This window comes from Cupressus sempervirens, chromosome 10 (genome assembly GCF_028749045.1).
Source record: "Cupressus sempervirens isolate cs-2001-9-10 chromosome 10, ASM2874904v1, whole genome shotgun sequence".
In the NCBI taxonomy this organism is placed as follows: Eukaryota; Viridiplantae; Streptophyta; class Pinopsida; order Cupressales; family Cupressaceae; genus Cupressus; species Cupressus sempervirens.
The window spans coordinates 337,641,255-337,650,472 of record NC_143127.1 but is presented as its reverse complement, the minus strand read 5'-3'; the positions used below and the strand labels follow the sequence as shown (position 1 = coordinate 337,650,472).

Sequence of the window (9,218 nt, the reverse complement as noted above, 5' to 3'; positions counted from 1 at the left end):
TTAGTACTTCTTGCTACTATTGTCATACTTTTTGCATTTCATGTCTTAACTCATGATTAAACATTTTCATTTCAACTAGTCTAAGTTTATCATTTTTCAATTTAATTATAAAAATAAGTGTATAGTTAGATACAAGATTTTTAACTTAATAATTTCTATAAAACATTTTTCTTGGATGAATCATTTTGACTTTTATATGGATCAATTACATGAATTGTAAAACATGATATTTTTTAATTTTAAAAAACTATGATTTAAATTATTTTAAATCAAATTATTAGCCTTTGATTCTTTTTAAGATTTTTAATATTATATTTTACAAATTAATTTTTTCATTCATTTAAAAATATTATATATACTTATATTATCAAATCTTATAAGAATACTATTATATATATATATATTATTATTATAAAAATACTATATAATATTTTTATTAATATTAATATTTTTTATACTATAATAAATTTATTAAATGAAAACTAAATTTATACTAAAGCTAAAACGAAGGAAGTACTAACTTGTTTAGAATATGACTTATTATAAGGAGGATCTATAATTAGCATGAGCACACTCTATATAAAAGATGATAGCTGAAGTTGTTTGTCATTCATCAAGTATTTGCAAGGAGTAAAACAGGACAATGTATTTAAATTTTGTCACTTGTCTTTCATTATAATTGTGAGATTTCAAGCTTCGAAACAATTCATCTATTACTATATAATTATTATTTTCATTTCAATCACAAAATTTAGATTTAAATAAACAAACATTATCTTTACTAAATTTAAAGTTAAAAAAGAATTGAATGATGATACACTACTTCATGAATCATTTTCAATCTCAAGTTTTAGCTCCACCATTATACCATTAACCTAAAATTTGACGAGTCAAATGTAAGATGACTAATACAAAGAATGCATATACCGAAAATACAGTGAGAGACACTTGTCCTAATCACTTCAATGAATTCGATAATAATGTCGAATAATAAAATTGAATATAATGGCGTAGAACATACCATATTAAGTGAATATGATGGATATAGACGAACATTTCTTTTCTAATGTCGAATAATAAAATTGAATATAATGGCGTAGAACATACCATATTAAGTGAATATGATGGATATAGACGAACATTTCTTTTCTAGTAATATATTGTAGGGTAAACAGGAATTCACAATAAAACAAATCCAAAATATTAGAGCTAACTTTTGATCATACTCCTTCATTACAATTGGAATCATTTTAAGATTGACTTTAGGGAAAAAGCAAGCTTTTGATCATGCTTTTTCATTATAAATGGAATCATTTTAAGATTGACTTGAGGATAAAAGGGAGCTGTAGAGTGTAGAATAACTTCGTGTTTTCATGTGATTGCTTAAGTGCCATCTCTGCTTAAATTTAGGCAGCTGAAGTGTTTAGAAAAAGCTATGGGAGAAAATGGGGGCTTAATGAAGAAAGCTAGAAGTATCTTCATAAACAAATATCTTATTTTTCATTGGGATAACATTTTGCATCTATATTTTATTTACAACAAATAATATTAATTGATTCTTTAAAAAAATTTGAGAGTAATGATTAAAAATAAGCACAAAATTTTATTTTAATGGGGTCACCAACTCCACATATTACTCCTAAAAATAGCAGCAGATGAGAACATGTTCTAAGATAGAAGTTTGAGAGGTGTGAAATTTCTTGCAATTAGAAAGACAATTAATAATTATTAGAAATCATGTCATATTAACTATGTTTTAAATTTTAAACAAGTAATACAAGTCATCTGTATTTTTAAAATTGATGTATGATAAATTTCATATAGTTCATATTTCCAGATTGAAATTATCAAAATCTTTAAAGATTAAAAAATTAATAGTTTTTATATTTCTAAGAAGATAAAAAGATAAATCATATTTCTAATTGAATATTTTTGTTTTGCACATAAAATTTCACAAAAATACTAAAAGAGTTATTCTAAACTAGTATCCTCAACCCTATAAATGTTGAAAACTCAGCTCTTTAACCCAGAACTGTGGAAGCTTGACTCCATTAACAATTCAGCGTAAACACAGGGAAATAAAATTATAAATATTTTAAATTTCGCAATAATTCGGCTAAGTTATTTTGCTTATGCCTATAAGAGATCTACCGGAAAAATAAGAGACACCAACGGATCGTTCTCACAGAGAAACAAAGATTATCAAGCAATTATTATCTATATTCACCAAGAAGGGTTAGGAATTTTGCTCTTAGACAATTTTATGGCCAAGTAGACTTTGCATCAGCACATCCGAATTCAGTGGCAGTAGTGGATCTTTAATTTTAAATGCTCTCTAAAAAAATGTAATGCAATTTTCTAAATAGAAAAATCCTAAGGAAATCAGAAATTCAATATATTATATTAGTGTTGAATCACAGCTGACTTATATCCTGCCCATTTGAATGGAGGGACTTATATCCATCATCCTTAAGTATACCTTAAAATTCAAGGAACACCATCACGGCATCAATTTTTTTTCTTTTAAACTCAGTAAATACAATTGTCCAGGAATGAGTACAGAGAAAGCACAAAAAAATAGAACAGCTTTTAAAGCATAGCTGATTCTGAAAGATAGAGGCCAGCCATCTGCCATTTGTTGCAGACAACAGTCGCATTTATTATGACATCACATATATATAATAATTTCACTCTGCGGATAAAGCATATGAAATATCAGAAAAATATGAGAATCCTTGCCAACGAATAGTTATCCAAGTTCTATCACACAATAAAATCAGAATTAAATTACAGTTCAAAGTCAACTTCAAATCTGTAATCCCTGACTATATTTTAATTTTAGTATCTGCGGCAAATAATTTTCTAATTCTAATGTTCTTGACATAATGTGTATCTTTCATCTCGAAAACAAGTATAGAGAACGATTATCATCGTAATTCAGGTCATAAGCTCCATAATCAGAAGAACTGATGACGAATATTAAACCAGGTTTCAGATAGACAAACTGAAACAGAAAACAATTTTTTTCGTAATTATCTTATCAACAGTGAAAAATAACCAATAATTCCAATCAAACAGAATATAAAACGCCGAATTAACCAACCCCAATTGCAAGGAAGTGTCTGAAACTTCATTGTGCTGAATAGTGCTTGTTTTGTGTCGGCTCATTGAAGTGCAAGAATTATGTATACTACCAGATGACTGAGGATGATCATGAGCCTCCGAAGGCTCAATCAACAAGAATTCCGCTGCAGTATTGTTCTCCGAATTGGAGCGCAGTTTCAACTGTTCAACCTGCAGACTAACCTTTTGTTTTAATAAATCAGAAGAATACAGGACGAAGAAATACAAATGCCAAAGACGAGAAAACATTGATACCTTCAAGTGAAGTCTAGCATTCTCCTCCTCAATTCGGCTTCGCTGCTTACAATACAATTGAGCCAACCAAAAAAATCAATGTATCTTCTAATACAGAAATAATTTGCGCTAAAAGAAAGCTTCTCTTCAAGTCCATCGTCAAGCTTCAACAGCTGATATTGCTGAGAGACGATGCCCAATGGTCAAGTCTCTAATCTGTTCACATACTGCTAAGGCTGATATCTATTCAGATCAATGCATTTTCTGTTACAAATGGGTTTTGCAAATCTCAGATGAATAATAAGATTTTTCATGTTGGAATATTTAATACGGTTGTTGTTTGCCCTTGGAGCCAAAGGCAGGTGAGATTTTGAAATCGAAAATAAGAGGGAAAATAATTTTGCTGACAACAAAAGGAATGTTTTATCATTCATTCGATCAGTCAGTAGGAGAAGTTGAAGAGCTCAGAAGTTGCAGAGCAGAGAAGGCAGAGAGAAAAGTGATTAGTAGATCATTCATTGCAGAGACAGAAAGAATCATTGTCGTGCCTGCAGTTGCACATGGTTCTACCTGTCATTCTGTAAGTTCATAGTTCATAGTTTATTGTTTTCATTTGTCTTGTTGAAATAGTGATTGCTCGAGGCGTTATTGTATGCAGCCATTAGAGATGCAAGTTTGAAGTTTTATCAGTTTAAAATTTTAGGGTTATATTAGGGTTTTCTGGTTGAACCCGAATGCTCCCAGTTTTGTAATAGTTTGAATTCAAGTTGAATAGAAAGCTAGCAGGCATACTTGAATCCATTATTGTCCTTCTATTCATTGCATTTTGGAAAGTTTATTTGAAAGTTTGAAGCTTTGGATATCAGGTTTTAATGGTGGAAATATTCATTTTATAAGTTTCCACTCGGTATTGTCTTTGGTAGAAGTCATTCTCTGCAGTGGCTACCGAGTACACTCGGTGCCTTCTTCTACTGGGTTCCTCTCTCCAGTGGCTACCGAGTTCACTCGGCAATCACATTGTCTACCGAGTTCACTCGGTAATTTCTTTGTCTACCGAGTTCGCTCGGTAATCACATTGTCTACCGAGCTCACTCCGTAATCTCTTTGTCTACCGAGCTCACTCGGTATCCTTTGGTTACCGAATTGTGTGTCCTTCATTTACCGAGCTAACTCGGTAAACTCTCCTGCTGCTTATTCTCTTTGGTTACCGAGCAAAATTTATCACTCGGTAATAGTTGTTCCCGAGCAAGTTTTAGGGTTAGGTTGTTTTTGTGAGAAATTTTTAATATTTCACACATTTCATGTTTCAAAGTGGATGTAGTTAATTGGTAGAACACTGTAAATTTAATGCGCATTTTGTCTTCTTTGTCTTCTTTTCTTTATTCTATTTTCTTCATTTCATTTGCTCTACTATAATTTGCAATTGGTATAATAGCTCATAGGTGGTTTTGCTAGTTGGAAAATTGGTGTCACTTTAGAGAAATTCACAGGTCAGAGTTTCGTGTAAGGTGGAAATGTATTCACTACTGATAAGAGTAGGATCTATCATTCGCGCTTGAAGGGAAAGTGAAGAAGCCAACTACATTGGAAGAAACTCAATCAAAAGGCAAGCGAGATGATTTTCCTCTCCTTGTCCACAAGTATACTATTCACTCTTTCAGCAGAGAAGATTTCAGAAGAATTGTGGGAAAAACTTTCCCTAATAATAGATAATAGATAATGATATAGAATCTTGCTTTTATCAGTTATTAACTTCTCCACGAACATATGGATTTTCTCGTCGCTATTCTCGATGAATTTCTTCATCTCATCTTGGAATAACATCATCCAACCTCTTGCTGAGGTAAATAGGGAAGAGAATGACATCTTGCATAGGGCTCGGCATGTGATTGACCTAACTAAAGAATAGGTTCGCAAGCATTTCTATATGGAGTCTCTACCTCATATCACTACACTGCAAGAACCTTCCAAGCTGAAGAAAGGAACGAGGACTAAGGTTACTATTCCTACATACAAAGAGAAGTCTCCAGTCAGGTCGAAGAGGGTCTACAGGCACAAAAGGGAGGTGGATTATATTGAAAGAGAGGAGAAATAAAAAATAAGGTGCACCCTTAAGAGGTTGAAGATCTAAAAATAAAAGTTCTTATGATATACTGATGCTCAAAGAAATAATAAACAAAGCGTAAACAACAACAGAAATTATAATAAAAACCGTGTTACAATTCTGAAAATACAGAATACATTATAAAGAATTCAACTAAAGCACTTAACCTTGATTGTTGATCAATGAAGATAATAAAAATTCCTAAACAATAGCATGTAAAGAGATTGCATGAAAATCAGAATTTTGCATTATATGCAAACTAATTAACAAATAATTAAAAATAATAATAAATGATCCTTATGAAGCTATCTGCAACATTCAGTTTTATTAAACATAAAATTAAATTAATTAATCTCAATTAATACATTTTGAATGCATTGAAATGCATCACCACTACATGCACATGCAATAGAGTGCTGCATGCAAGCAGTGTAAGTGCATGTCTTCAATCTTCTCCTGCATGAACAATGGGAATGAGACTGAGTTGAGTTCTCAAGGTAGTAAAATTGGATGTAGTGAACGCTTTGGTGAAGATATTAGCAACTTGCTCAGAAGTTGGACAAAAATTTAACTCCATGGTACCATTCTGAACCAAATCTTGAATGAAGTGATGGTAGATTTCAATGGGCTTCGATCTAGCATGAAACACTTGATTCTTTGTTGTTGCAATGGCAATACTATTATCACAAAAAATAGTTGTAGGATGTTCTTGAACCAAATACAAATCTTCTAGAATCCTTCAAATCCAAATTGCTTGACAACTGGTTGTTGCTGCTACAATATATTCTACTTCTATTGAAGAGAGAGCCATGGTTGCCTGCTTCTTACTACTCCATGAAACAAATCTAGAACCAAGCAAGAAAACATAACCGGGGGTTGATTTTTGATCATCCATTGAACCAACTCAATTAGAATTCATGTAACCAACCAACTCAAACATATCATTGGGAGAACAAAGAATATCAAAATTGTGTGTACCACTCACACACCTTAAGATTCTTTTGGCAGCTCACTAATGAGACTCGTGGATCTTGCATAAACTGAGAGATGAGGCTCATGGGCTATTACATGTAAAAATGAGATCTAAAACATAAAGAAAAATAATTAAAATGTCATTACCAACATGTTGGATATAAAGGGTTGGCTGTAAAGGACTTCAAATGAATCCTTTCTTCAAGAAATAACTATCAATTTGTGCATTCCAAGCATGTGGTGCTTACTTCAACTCATAGAGTTATTTTCTCAACTTGTAACCAATTGCTTTTTTCCTAAAATTTTATAGCCAATAGGCTGATGCACATAAATCTATTCATCAATATAACCATTTAGGAAAGTTGATTTTACATCCATCTAATAGATTGGCCACTTGTTTTGAGTAGCAATAGACAATATAATTTTAACTGTATCAAACCTAGCAACTAAAGAAAAAGTCTCTAAAAAATTTACTCCAGGTGTTTGTGCGATTCCTTTAGCAACTAGTCTAGCTTTGTGTCTTTCCACAGAACCATCAGCATGATATTTCACCTTGTAAATCCATTTGACACCAATCACCTGTTTGTCTTTTGGAAGTGGAACTAATTCCCATGTATCATTTTTCTCAATAGCATGCATCTCTTCATTCATAGCATCAATCTGCATTGGTTCCATCACAACTTCTTCATACACAAAAGGTTCAACTTTAATGGAACTTAACAATGCAAAGTTAGCAAATAAAGCCATAGTAGAACTCCTCTGATATATTTCATTTAAACTTTATACCTTTTGTGAGGAACTTGGACTAGATTTTGAGTTTGAACTTTTACCTGCAGAGGAACTTGTTGAGCTTGGTAGACTTGGACTTGAGCTTCCACTTGAGCTTGTGGGGAGAGGAGGGACTTGAACATCTTCATTACCCATGATGAATGGTGTAGATTGTTGAACTTCTTTCTTCTATTTCCATACTCCCCATTCATCAAACACCACATCTCGACTAATAATCCATTGCTCTGTGTCAAGTTCATAAAATTTATATCCTTTGGTGGAATCTAAATATCCCACAAAGATACAAAGTTAGAATTTTGCATCTGACTTTTTCATCTTTTGAATAGGAACATGAACTACATATTGTAATTTTCCAATCATAGACCTGTACAATGTTTGATTTACTTCAGTAAAATTATCAGTTTTGGATAGTTTATGTCCTGTCACCATGGGAGTACTAACTGGTCTTGAATCCTCCATACCAAAAGTTTTCAAGATGTCCTTTAGATACTTGGACTATTTAATGTAAATACCATATTTCATTTGATAAACTTGTAATCCAACAAAGAACTTTATTTCTCCAAACATAGACATCTCAAATTCTTTCATCATATCATTTGCAAATGTCTTACACAATGCATTTTGTCCTCCAAATATGATATCATCAATGAATATTTCAACTAGTGAAATTAGTTTACCTCCTTTTGTCTTCTAGTAAAGATTTTTGTTGTCATTAGTCTTATCAAAACTAATCTTCACAAGATAGTTGTGCAATCTTTCATACCATACTCTAGGAGCTTATTTTAAATGACATAAAGCTTTGTGTAGTCTACACACTAGGTTCTTATTGTTTGGATCAACAAATCCTTCAAGTTGTTCAATGTAAATCTCCTCTTCCAATAGACCATTCAAAAATGCTGACTTAACATCCATTTGATAAATTTTTAATCTATTATAGGCAGAATAAGAAAGCAAAGTTCTTACTCTTTCCAATTTTGCAACTAGGGAAAATGCCTCTCCATAGTCAATTCCCTCTTCTTGTGCATAACCTTTGCAGACTAACCTTTCCTTATTCATTGTTACTTCACCATTTTTATACAATTTTCTTCTGTACAACCACTTGGTTCCAATACAATTCTTGTCCTCTAGTCTTGGTTTTAGTGTCCATGTTTTATTCTTCTCAATCAAATCAATTTCTTCTTTCATGGCTTCACTCCAAACTTCATTCTCTAATGCATCCTTCACTGATTTAGTTTTATGTATGCTTAAAAAACATGTCTCATTCCTTAATCTATTCCTTTTCATTGGTCGAATCTCTTTCTCTCCAATGATTTGTTCAGCAGAATGATATCTTTTAACATATTTTGATAATCTTGGTTGTGTTCTTTCTTCAACAATAGGTCATTCATGAAGTTCAATCTTAGGTTCACTGTGTACTTCTCTATCAGGTAACTAATGTTGGAAATGTATGTGGGCCTAGGTGACCGGGGGGGGGGTGTGAATCAAGAACCAATAAAACTTTAACTTCTATTCAACATTTAATCCTTCATAAGCTATTCCAATCTAATTGCTTGTATGAAAGACTAAAAGCAATAAAAAATTCATAACACTCGACACAATATTTGGTAACCCAAAAACTTTCCAAATAGAATGTAAAACAAAGGTGGGGATGATACCCGCATGCTTTATGAGTGTAGTATAAAGTTGTCCTATTAAGGCTTATAATGATCACTTCTAGTGATTTGCCCTATTAGGATCAATATGGGTTGTTAGGTCCACCTTGTGAAATGATTTATACAATGCAATAAAGTATTCACTCAGTTTCTAAAGACCACTCAAGTGATATTATGAAACTTAGTAACATTGTCAACTCAAAAAGCTCTACCATTTAGTTGACACTAGTGCACGGTCCACATTGATGACTCGAGAGTAGCATGAACTCGATTAGCATTGGATGACTCGGTGAATACTGAAGAACTCAAACACTAAAGGGCTCGAATGACACTGCAACTTGGTC

General features: G+C 32.3%; 1 pseudogene across 1 annotated transcript in view; it reads right to left on the bottom strand.

Moving 5' to 3' along the window:
- Positions 1–2,989: 2,989 nt before the first annotated feature.
- Positions 2,990–9,218, bottom strand: part of LOC149533974 (MADS-box transcription factor 23-like) — a 166,445-nt pseudogene continuing 160,216 nt past the window's right edge. The window contains exons 6-7 of the transcript XR_016356909.1: positions 3,379–3,423; positions 2,990–3,294 (exon numbers count right to left, since the gene is read on the bottom strand). The product of XR_016356909.1 is annotated as an MADS-box transcription factor 23-like (transcript). The remainder of the gene's footprint in view (positions 3,295–3,378; positions 3,424–9,218) is intronic.